Raw genomic sequence first — 11,468 nt, 5'->3', positions numbered from 1 at the left:
GGAGAGGTGATCAAAGCATTTAAGGGAAATAAGAACAGTTTGATATTATTTGAAACCCGAGCCATGTGGAACTGGGGCAAGTAAAACATAAAGAAAACCGTTAAATGCAAGATTCGCCAAATTGGCATGAGGGTCGTGCATGAGAGTGAGAGTGTCGCCCAGCAGTGCTTTAGAAATGACAAATGAAAAAGCAAGTGTTTAACATAATTGTCAAGTCCAGCACCATCGGAAGAGACTATAAATCTATGTTCAATTGTGTTGTTTGCACTTGGCATGTTTTGAAGACTGGAATGACGAAGGCATTTTGTTCTGCTACCTAAACACTTTATCCTTCGTTACCCCTTTTGAGCCTTATTTATTTTCTTTCATACCCCTCGTTCGGAATCAATAGCAATGACTAGGAAATACGAGCCTGGAAGGTAAAGAAAAAATAAAAAAAAAACGAAAAAGAAAAAGAAAAATGAAAAAAAAAGTCAAATGAAAAAGAGGAATTGGGAACTACGTTTGACCTGATTCCTCAAAGAGGATACGTAGGCGCCTCACGGCTCGGTCATAGGGTGCATAGTGTGCATAATGTGCATGGTGTGCATAGTGTAACAAAAATTTTAAAAAAAATATATAAATAATAAATAAATAATCCCCAAGCAAAAAACTGGGGCAAAGGTTGCGCTTGTTGTAAACAAATATGATTTCGAAGGTTGTAATTTTGAACCCCAAATTTAATTTGTTTTTGAGCCTTTAATACCCTTTCTTTCTAAGCCTATCCAAAAAACCCACATTACGGTCCAAAGAAAGACCTTCTGACCAGTCTGCAAAAGATGCCAAGTCAGACAAATGAGAGTCTTACCGGCGAACATAACATTCTGTTCCACAGCAGAAAGGACTCTAATCTCCAGCAGAGAGAGTCATACCGGCAACACTCCAAATCCCCAGCTGGAAAGTGATATAAATGAGAGAGTCTTATCGGTGAAAATCTTCACGGACACCATAAGGCGATGAAAGCTGAGAGAAAAACCCAAAATGAGAGAGGCTTGATAGTGAAAACCCTTCGGGCACTACAAGTCGAATAAGATTAAGAATCAGATGGGGAATTGCCAATTGAAGATCTTGAAAGATGATTGACAGCAGAGGATAGGCCACATATGCATGTCATGACCATTAGAGTCGGTGTCTGCATTTGATAGTTTTTTTTATTTATAGTTTCTTTCGTTAAAGAGTCATCTTTTTTCTTTTGTCTTTTATTCTGTTCATTTTTATCTTTCTCCTTTCATAGAAAATTCCCCAGTAGAGTCTGTTTGGTCAGAACCAGTGGGAAATAACTTCAAAATAGGCCATCAGCTTTCCAAGATAAGATCTGACTAGTACATACAAATGGTATAGTCAGCAAGGAACAAACGCGAGGCCAGTGTCAAAAAAGATATCCCCAGCAAAAGGGAATTGACAAAAAGATCAACGAGTGTCAAGAGGGATATCCCCAGCAGAAAAGGATTATCCCCAGCAAATAATATCGTCCCTTGTGGAATGCAGAGCAAGGAAGGAGAAAGGGAAAAGCCATCCCAGTGGAGTATCACAACCAACTACCACGCTTTAAGCTAACAAATTTTGTTTGAGTTAAAACAGGTAAAGGAAATGGCATTGATGTCGGAAATGCATGCCACAAGAAAGATTGTCAAACTGGGGCAGAAAATTTTCTGGAAAATCAGGTACCCATTTGGGAAAGAATAAAGATAGCACCAAGGAAGTGGTCTTTGAACCAGGGTTTCCCCCAACATAATAAGTTTCCAATGGAGGAAATTGACCCCCAGCAGACAGAACCAAAGAGATGAAATTGGTGTATAGAAAAAGCAAAAGCCATTATCATCCCCAGCAGCTTCCAGAAGAATGAAGCATCGATTTGAAGGGATAAAATTCCCCAGCAGCGTTATCCTCAACAACGTTATCCCAAAAAGATAACACTTATATCCCCAACAGTGTTGGAAAAAAAAACCAAAAAAGAAAAAAAAAAATTGAATTTGAAGGAGGGGAAGAAAGAAGACTCCCGCAGTGGTATTATCCCCAGTAAGCAAGAACAAAGCAGCGCGAAGGAAGGAGAAAAGAAAAGAAGAAATTACGAAGGTAAGTTTCTCAAATCATTGATCTTTACATTTTTCTCATAGGATAAAAAGTCCTAGTATGATGAATTTACCTCCCGATACAATCTTGGTCTAATGAAATTTTTCTCCCAAGATAAGATATCAAATCTTAGTCGGATGAATCTTTCTCCTAAGATCACAACAAAATGGACCTAGTCTGACGATTTATCTCCTAGAGTCAAAATCTTGGTCTGATGAAATTTTTCTCCCAAGATAAAATCTTAGTCGGATGAATCTTTCTCCTAAGATCACAACAAAATGGACCTAGTCTGACGATTTATCTCCTAGAGTCAAAATCTTGGTCTGATGAAATTTTTCTCCCAAGATAAAATCTTAGTCGGATGAATCTTTCTCCTAAGATCACAACAAAATGGACCTAGTCTGACGATTTATCTCCTAGAGTCAAAATCTTGGTCTGATGAAATTTTTCTCCCAAGATAAAATCTTAGTCGGATGAATCTTTCTCCTAAGATCACAACAAAATGGACCTAGTCTGACGATTTATCTCCTAGAGTCAAAATCTTGGTCTGATGAAATTGTTCTCCCAAGATAAAATCTTAGTCGGATGAATCTTTCTCCTAAGATCACAACAAATGGACCTAGTCTGACGATTTATCTCCTAGAGTCAAAATCTTGGTCTGATGAAATTTTTCTCCCAAGATAAGATATCAAATCTTAGTCGGATGAATCTTTCTCCTAAGATCACAACAAAATGGACCTAGTCTGACGATTTATCTCCTAGAGTCAAAATCTTGGTCTGATGAAATTGTTCTCCCAAGATAAAATCTTAGTCGGATGAATCTTTCTCCTAAGATCACAACAAATGGACCTAGTCTAACGATTTATCTCCTAGAGTCAAAATCTTGGTCTGATGAAATTGTTCTCCCAAGATAAAATCTTAGTCGGATGAATCTTTCTCCTAAGATCACAACAAAATGGACCTAGTCTGACGATTTATCTCCTAGAGTCAAAATCTTGGTCTGATGAAATTTTTCTCCCAAGATAAGATATCAAATCTTAGTCAGATGAATCTTTCTCAAGAATAGAATGGCGATTTATTGGTTGAAATCAGGAGCCCCCCTGAAGAATAGAATGGCGATGTATTGGTTGAAGTCAGGAGCCCGCCTGAAGAGAGGAATGGCGATTATTTTCAAAGTTGTTGTTGAAGTCAGGAGCCCGCCTGAAGAGAGGAAAGGCGTTTTTTAAAAAAAAAGTTGTTGAAATCTTGCCAACCTAAAGAAAGGAATGGCGATGTATGGTTTGAAGTCAGGAGCCCGCCTGAAGAGAGGAATGGCGATTATTTTCAAAGTTGTTGTCAGGAGCCCGCCTGAAGAGAGGAAAGGCATTTTTAAAAGTTGTTGAAATCTTGCCAACCTAAAGAAAGGAATGGCGATGTATTGGTTGAAGTCAGGAGCCCGCCTGAAGAGAGGAATGGCGATTATTTTCAAAGTTGTTGTTGAAGTCAGGAGCCCGCCTGAAGAGAGGAAAGGCGTTTTTAAAAGTTGTTGAAATCTTGCCAACCTAAAGAAAGGAATGGCGATGTATGATTTGAAGTCAGGAGCCCGCCTGAAGAGAGGAATGGCGATTATTTTCAAAGTTGTTGTCAGGAGCCCGCCTGAAGAGAGGAAAGGCGTTTTAAAAAGTTGTTGAAATCTTGCCAACCTAAAGAAAGGAATGGCGATGTATGGTTTGAAGTCAGGAGCCCGCCTGAAGAGAGGAATGACGATTATTTTCAAAGTTGTTGTCAGGAGCCCGCCTGAAGAGAGGAAAGGCATTTTTAAAAGTTGTTGAAATCTTGCCAACCTAAAGAAAGGAATGGCGATGTATTGGTTGAAGTCAGGAGCCCGCCTGAAGAGAGGAATGGCGATTATTTTCAAAGTTGTTGTTGAAGTCAGGAGCCCGCCTGAAGAGAGGAAAGGCGTTTTTAAAAGTTGTTGAAATCTTGCCAACCTAAAGAAAGGAATGGCGATGTATTGGTTGAAGTCAGGAGCCCGCCTGAAGAGAGGAATGACGATTATTTTCAAAGTTGTTGTTGAAGTCAGGAGCCCGCCTGAAGAGAGGAAAGGCGTTTTTTGTTGAAATCTTGCCAACCTAAAGAAAGGAATGGCGATGTATTGGTTGAAGTCAGGAGCCCGCCTGAAGAGAGGAATGGCGATTATTTTCAAAGTTGTTGTTGAAGTCAGGAGCCCGCCTGAAGAGAGGAATGGCGTTTATTTCTAAAGTTGTTATTGATGTTGGGAGCCCGCCCAGATAACAGAGGCATACATTTCAGTCTTTACATTTCAAGCATTGAAGTTGGGAGCCTGCCCAGATAACAGAGGCATACATTTCAGTCTTTATATTTCAAGCGTCGAAGTTGGGAGCCCGCCCAGACAACAGAGGCATACATTTCAGTCTTTACATTTCAAGCATTGAAGTTGGGAGCCCGCCCAGATAACAGAGGCATACATTTCAAGTCTTTAATTTTCAAGTATTGAAGTTGGGAGCCCGCCTAGATAACAGAGGCATACATTTCAAGATCAAGTCAGTGGACAATAAAATAGAGGGTTACAATAGGAATCCCCAGCAGGAAACAATAAAATTCCCCGGCACCGGGAAACAGAAGGTTGCAACAAGAGGTCACAGTACAAACTCAAGTACATGTGTCAAAAGAAGAAAAGCACCGGAAGAAATGCAAGCAGACAAGGAAGCAAGGCAACAAAAACAAATTGTACTCTAGCCTAGCTTCTTGTTTTCTTTTAAGCATGGTGTAACAAGGAGATCGGTAAGCAGTGGTAATAGCATGCAACAACAGTAACAATGCAGTCCCACGGTAGTCCCAGCTACCAAAACTTCCCGAACTACATTGACCTGATTCCTGTTTAGCCCAGGATATGTAGGAAACCTTTGAAGCAAAGGTTCGGTTAAATCTTTTTCAAAAAAATGCTTCACACGGAGTACTCGGATGGGCAAAAATCGCTCGCTTTATCTTTGCACGAAAACCCTTCGTGTCTTCGGGCAAAGAGGGGCAGCTGTAAGCACGTGATTTTTGCCCAATATGAGAATTACTCCCAAAAAATCCAAAAATAAAATGATTTTTCTTTGGTGTGCAATTTTGTGATATTTTGTGATATTTTGAATAATTATTTGTATTTGTCTGTGCGTGTTTATTTTGCTAAATTAATAAAAAATACGAAAATATGTCGCATTTTGCATGTAGGATTTAATTCTACAATTGTTAGTAATTAAGTTTGTTTTACAAAAATTAAAAATTACAAAAATAGGCATCGTTTGCATTTTTAGCATTTAGTGTCCAAATATACAATTTCATGCTTAATTATTATTTAATTGTGTGTTAATTGATATTGGGAGTTAATTTGCGCTTTTATAACTTAATTTAGTTCTTAATAATAGTTTAAGTATTTTTATAATTTAGTCTTAGAAAAATAAAAGAAGAAAAGAGAGCGAAAATATAAAGAAAGTCGAAATTAGGCCTCTTCTTCAATTTCAAGCCACAGGCCCAAAAATGGCCCAATCTTCCCTACGACCCAGTCCATTTCGAACTGGGTCGACCCAGTCCATAACCCAAAAGACCCAAACCCCTTTTGTCTTACATTTTACAAAAAAAAACAAAACAAAACAAAATGAAGAAAACCCTAAAAAAAATTGCAAAATCATCCGCCACCCTCCTATCTTCTTCTTCTTCCTCAAGTTCCAAGTTGCCCTCCCATGTCCGCCCGTCGACCACCGTCCAACAGTTGACGCAGCAAAAAAGCTGCTCTCCGACCACCCATGGCTACATCGTCTTCATCTTCTTCTTCTTCGTCCGAAATTCCTAGCCCTATCCGCCATTGACGAAGCTCGTCGAGCTCAAGCTTGAGCTCGACGCTCATGGCTGACCATGTTGCTTTTGTCTCAACCAAACAACCAAACGAACACAGCCCTCGACGAGTCAGCTGTTGTTCGAAGCTCCCATCACCGCTGTTCGTCACGGCCAAGCCCGTCGCTGCCCTCGTCGTCCAGCTCATTCCGCCATGGATGAGCGTCGACCAGCTTGCTTCCGTCGAGCAGCTTGAGGCCAAAACAAGCCTCAGCTGCTGCGGTTCTTCTTCGTCTTCTTCAGCTTGAGCGTCGCCATGGAAGCTATCTCCGAGCTGCTACTTTTGCTTCACGTCCATGGCGTCCAAACGTCGACCAGCTGCTTCCCGTTCCACCTTCTTCTTCACTTCTAGCTGCTTCCGTTCATCACTTCTCCTTCGTTCCAGTTGTTGTATCTTCAGACGAGCTGCTCGGTTGAGTTTTAGTCGAGGTCATCGAGCGTCGTTTTGAGTTCGTCAAAGTTTACAAGGAAGGTGAGTTCGTCGTTGAGTTCGTCGTCGAATCCGGACAGATTCATTCCCATTCGAGGTTCGTCGAAACAGTCCGTACATATTTCATTTCGATCCGGTTAGTAGTTTTTGAGTTTTATTTTGTCCGTATTTTGCTTTGATATTTTCGAATCTAAAATCGGCAAATGTTTGTTTTGTTTATCGTTTGAATTAATTTTTAGTTCATGCTCATGTGTTGTTTGTTAAATTAATTTTTCAGATTTCAAACGAAAGATTAATTAGTTATGTTTCATGTTTATTTCATGTTTGTATTGTTGTTTAAGTGAATATTTGTTAGTTTAATGTTTGTTAGATACAAATTGAAGTTTAATTAATTGTTTCTTCAATTTGTTTCATGTGTTTATGTATTGTTAGAAATTGTTAATATTGTTAAGATCAAGCTTAAGTTCATAATTGTTTATCGATCTTGTTATTTGTCTAAAAAGAATTTAGTTGTGTTAAAGGAAATATATTGATTTAATCGTTTAATCCGTCATGTTTGTTGTGTTAAAATAGATTCATTCATGTTCATACTTTGTTTGGATAATCTTGAATCCGAAATTTGTATTGCTTGATTTCTTGTTTATCGTTTATGATTATTTCTTGAATTTGTCTCATAATCTTGTTGTTTAAAGTTTAATATAGGAATTATTGGTTGTAATGTTGTTAGAGTTGATTTTAAGTTCAATATGATTGAATTTAGAAATCTTCATACTTTGTTTGTTGTTGTTGTTGTTGAATCCGAAAATAGGTTTGTTGTTGCTAAAATATTGTTCAATAAAATTTTAGTTCTTCTTTGTTGTTCAATTTGTGTTCATGTAATTTGTGGTTGAAATCATGTTCATGTGATTTATTGTTGAAATGTTGAAGAAATCATGTTCATGAGATTTGTTGTTTGAATTTGTGTAGAAATTGGTCATAATGGCTATATTTTGGTTGAGTGTGATTAATTGTTTGTTATAGCTGATGGGGTAGTTTGGTAATTTGTAGTACTTTTGGGGGTAAAATAGTAATTTGTAATAGGGTTGGAGGGGTAGTTTAGGAATTGTACATTTTGTAATTGTTTATTTGAAGCATGGGGGACAAAATAAAATGGGGTGGGTTGTGATATGGTTATTTAATATAAAGGGGGGACAAGACAAAATTTAAAGGGGGAATCTTGCATTATTTTATGTTAGGCATGGGGGACAAAATGAAATGGGGTGGTGTGATATGTTTATTTAATGTAATGGGGATGAGTGGGAAGATAATAGGTTGGGTAGAGAAAAAGTATGGATTTTAATTAATTGAAAGGTTTATGGGATGGGTTATAAAAGAGAAGTCTTGAAATCAGAAAGACAATAAGAGACAGATAGAGAGAAAAAAAACAGACAAGAAAAAATACACACGAATCTGAGAAGAAAAAGAGAGAAGAAAAAAAGGGCTGAACATTTAAGAGAAAGAAAAATTCCGAAAAATATTTAAGCTTTCAAAATAAAAATAAAAACTAAAAAATCTTCTGCTTTCTTTCTTTGTTTGAAATTAGTATTAATGGTTGTTGTTTCATTCAAAGCTTAAAGCTTTTGTTTTTGGGATTACTACTCCACCGGTCTGTTACTGGGTTGTTACTGTTGCTGGGCAGTTGTTGCTGTTGTACTGTTATTACTGCTGCTGATTCTCATCTTCATTTTCTTTTGCTTCCAATATCAGGTACATATCTGTAAATTCATGTCACGAAAAGCTTCAACATGACAAATTAATGAAGTTCGGGAATTATAATTCTGTTTTTCATTCGTTCAAGTTCATTAGTTAAAAATTTGGTTTTTGTTTCAGTTGATTAATATAGTAGTACGTTTGGCGTAATGAATATAAGGTAATTGTTACCTCTTAAAGTTCGTTTAAGTGTTGTAATAATATCATCTATTTCGGAATTTTCATTAAGTGAAGTCATGATTGAAATATCAAGGTAGGGAACATGGCATAAAATGGGCCATTAATTACATCCCGTAATATTGTTAGCTAAATGTAAAGTAGAATGGAAGTATCAAGAAATTACATTATTAGTATATCTTGTAAAAATCTGATTTTGGTTTAGATTGATATAAGTTGCATGTTCATATATGGCATGATGATGAGTATATATATAATCATATGTGGAAGGTGAGTTGATACAGCTCGTTACGAGTTTAGAATATTAGGAATGGTTCAAACGTACAACTATATTGCATGTGATGTAATTTTATTGAATCAATTTGTATAATAGTTCTCTTTCTTATCAACTTGACTCTTATCTTCCATTGCAAACATTAACCAAACCATTGCAACTTTGGACTAAAACAAATACATGAGAAGGACATGGGATTTATAAACGAATCGTGGCATTTTATGTAAAAGATATATAGAAGAAGAGTTCGCCTTAAATGAAACAATGAAGATTCTGCGGAAACTATTAATTTGTTTATCATTTTAAGTTCTTTCCCAATTTTATACACGATTCGATTTATGGACATCCAAATGTTGTATCCACGAAAAAATGTTAGTTTTAGATACATATTGTCTGTTTTCTTTTTCACGTCATTAATTCTTTAAAATTTGAGGTATATGATTCATATGTGTAAAACAAGGCTCGCGGTCAACACATAATAACAATTTGTAGAGAACCTTATCAAGAATATTTTTGTGATTAGGGATACGTTCGCGTAACCTGATTATATTTCTAAAAGCAATTCGGATTATGCGTTCGCGCAACTTCGATCGAATATTTAATAAAAGGGATTCCTCGGAGAATATCATTATTAATTTCATAAAAACCCGAGATGTGAGGTTCACTACTTAATTATACAAAAAGGGCGAATGTTCTTGATTTTATTAAAGCATAATTTCGAAAATAATTATTTTAATAAAAATATTATCTATATTATTGTGTACACGTGCGCGTGACACAACTCTACATGTTTTTTTTAAAATATAATTTATAACACGAATATACGTACGCGTGATTCGATTCAAAGAAGGGTCTTTAAATCTAAATAGAAGCGGTAACAATAAAATCATGCAATAAAAATGTATTTTACAAATCAAAATAATCAAGCCGAATATAACAGTTGAGCGACCGTGCTAGAACCACGGAACTCGGGAATGCCTAACACCTTCTCCCGGGTTAACAGAATTCCTTATCCGGATTTCTGGTGCGCAGACTGTTAAATAGACAGAGTCATATTCTCCTCGATTCAGGGATTAAAACCGGTGACTTGGGACGCCTTAAAATTCCCAGGTGGCGACTCTGAAACAAACAAACAAATCCCGTTTCGACTGTCCTTTAATTGGAGAAAACTCCCTACGCCCCTCGCGGGGGCGGAAAAAGGAGGTGTGACACCCGTTATGTGTATTTTCTTATCGACCAGAAAAAGTTGTTGTTCTGCAAAAGCTATCTTCCGAAAACGCTGTATTGTAACGACCCCGCCAGTTGTTTTGAGAGTTATAACCCTGATCCCCTATTAATTGCTTTCCCTTATCTATTTTCTGCTATTGTGACTTGCTGGGAAGTTTCGTTTTGGTCTTTGGAGTGTTTTGGGACACTTAGTCCCTAAACGGAGGCTTAAGTCTTAGAATTTGGACCGTAGTCAGAATTATGTGAAGACAACTCCGGAATAGAGTTCTGTCAATTCTATTAGCTCATTTGGGTGCTTTTGGGCTTAGGAGCGTGTCAGGATTGAGTTTTGGAGGTCAGTAGCTCATTTAGTCTTGAAATGGCGAAAGTCGAAGTTTTGGAGATTTGGCCGGTAATGGAATTTTTGATATCAAGGGCAAAATCCGATTCCGGAAGTTGGATTAGGTCCGCAATGTTGAATATAACTTGTGTGCAAAATTTGAGGTCATTCGGACGTGGTTTGATAGGTTTCGGCATCGGTCATAGAATTTTAAAGTTTCAAGTTCTTTAATTTTGAATTGAAGGGTGATTTGTGATTTTAGCATTGTTTTATGTGGTTTGTGGGCTTGACTAAGTTTGTATGGTGTTTTAGGACTTGTTAGTATATTTGGTTGAGGTCCTGGGGGCCTCGGGTGAGTTTCGGGTGCTTAACGGATCAAAAGTTGGAATTTGTTATTGCTGAAGCTATCTAAGTTCTGGTGTTTTCGCACCTACGGTGGAGAGACCGCAGGTGTGGGATCGCACATGTAGGAGATGTAGTGTAGAAGCGAGTTTGGGCAGCCAAGGCTGGGTTCGCATGTGTGGAGTGGTTTACGCAGAAGCGGCCTCGCTTCTGCGGAGGGAAGTTGCGCATGAGCGGTGTGGTCGCAGGTGCGGCTCCTTGGTCGCAGGAGCATATCCGTAGGTGTGGCCCTCCTTTCACAGATGCGGATTCAGGGAACTTAAGTCATTCCCGCACTTGCGATGGAAATTCCGCAGGTGCGGCATCGCAGATGCGATTCTTGGCCCACAGGTGCGAGATCGCTGGGCAGAAAAGGGCTAAGTGCGAAGGTTTGATTTCATTCTCCTTTTTTGGACCTAGAGAGCTCGGATTAAGGCTAATTTTTGAGGTAATTTCAGGGAAATCTTGTGGTAACGATTCTTTACTCCTTTATGTTTATATTCCACTAATCTATCATTAATTTCATTATTTAATTTTGGATTTGGGTTGGAAATTTGGGAAAAATGGGAAGAAGTTATTCAACTGAGATTTTTGGGTTTTGACATCAGATTTGGATAATTTTGGTATGAGTGAACTCATGAGTGAATGGGTGTTCATATTTGGTGAATTTACCCGTTTCCGACACGTGGGCCTGGGGGGCTTTTCAGGGCGATTTTCGAATTTCTTACTTTAATTTTGATTTCATTAGCTAGATTAGTTCCTTGTAGTTATATTTATGTTATGTAATTGATTTTGACTAGATTTGGGCCAGTCAGAGTCGGATATTCGTGGGAAAGGTATTGTGACTGATTGATTGAGCTTGGTTCGAAGTAAGTGGCTTGTTTAACCTTGTGTGGGGGAACTCCCCTTAGGATTTGGTA

Source organism: Nicotiana sylvestris, chromosome 8, assembly GCF_000393655.2.
Source record: "Nicotiana sylvestris chromosome 8, ASM39365v2, whole genome shotgun sequence".
Classification (NCBI taxonomy): domain Eukaryota; kingdom Viridiplantae; phylum Streptophyta; class Magnoliopsida; order Solanales; family Solanaceae; genus Nicotiana; species Nicotiana sylvestris.
This window is presented reverse-complemented; position numbering follows the sequence as displayed.